The sequence below is a fragment of the Suncus etruscus genome, chromosome 5 (genome assembly GCF_024139225.1).
Source record: "Suncus etruscus isolate mSunEtr1 chromosome 5, mSunEtr1.pri.cur, whole genome shotgun sequence".
Taxonomy (NCBI): Eukaryota; Metazoa; Chordata; class Mammalia; order Eulipotyphla; family Soricidae; genus Suncus; species Suncus etruscus.
Genome location: NC_064852.1, coordinates 22,101,948 through 22,102,653, shown reverse-complemented (window position 1 = coordinate 22,102,653; position 706 = coordinate 22,101,948). Strand labels below are relative to the sequence as shown.

Here is a 706-nt window from a genome sequence, read left to right as displayed (position 1 = left end):
GTCCCACTCTTCCTATGAAAGTCATAAAGATACACTTGTGAAAACTCTGGGAGTTAGCATGAAGGTCTTTTAGAAGAGATCATGGGTTCATTTCTGGAAAAAAAAAAAAAAGGAAACACAATTAGAGAACAATATTAGGAAGCTAGAGCAGGGTAACATATTGGCAAGCTCCAAGTTACAGATCTAGTGAAATTATTAGCACATTAAAAACATTTTTACTATAAAACTGTGATTTACCAAATTGTTCACAGTCATTTTTTAAACAGTTCCCCACTGCCACAAATTATGCAGTCGAATTCCCCACATTTGGGGAAATCACAGGGGTCAGCACATCCAGAGTGCAATGGATAGGCCTTGCCTAGGAAAACCACCTTCGTAATAATGGTATCTCCATTGTCAGGTAAGACAGTAATTTTAGACATCAATGTTCAAATTCCAATCCCACCAGCCATTTGCACTTTCCTCTACCAGTGTCTCTAATTTCCCACCCACACCCTAGCCTGCCCCCCTTGCAGCACAAACAAATTTTCTTCATATTGTTTGTTACAACACAGAAGCAAATGGGATGATCAAATGCTAGATCAACAGGGAGCACCTTGAAATGATTGTTTTATCTCTTCATGGTGTTACTAAAATCAATGTCTAAGGATTTACTGGGCAGTGGTTGGTATTAGTTGAGCCTTCCTTGTTACTATTTAGGCTCACA

The 706-nt window shown here is 38.8% G+C and overlaps 1 non-coding gene across 1 annotated transcript; it reads right to left on the bottom strand.

Moving 5' to 3' along the window:
- Positions 1-246: 246 nt before the first annotated feature.
- Positions 247-408, bottom strand: LOC126010303 (U1 spliceosomal RNA). The gene has a single exon (XR_007496386.1). It is a non-coding gene; the product is annotated as a U1 spliceosomal RNA (small nuclear RNA).
- Between the last annotated feature and the right edge of the window lie 298 nt (positions 409-706).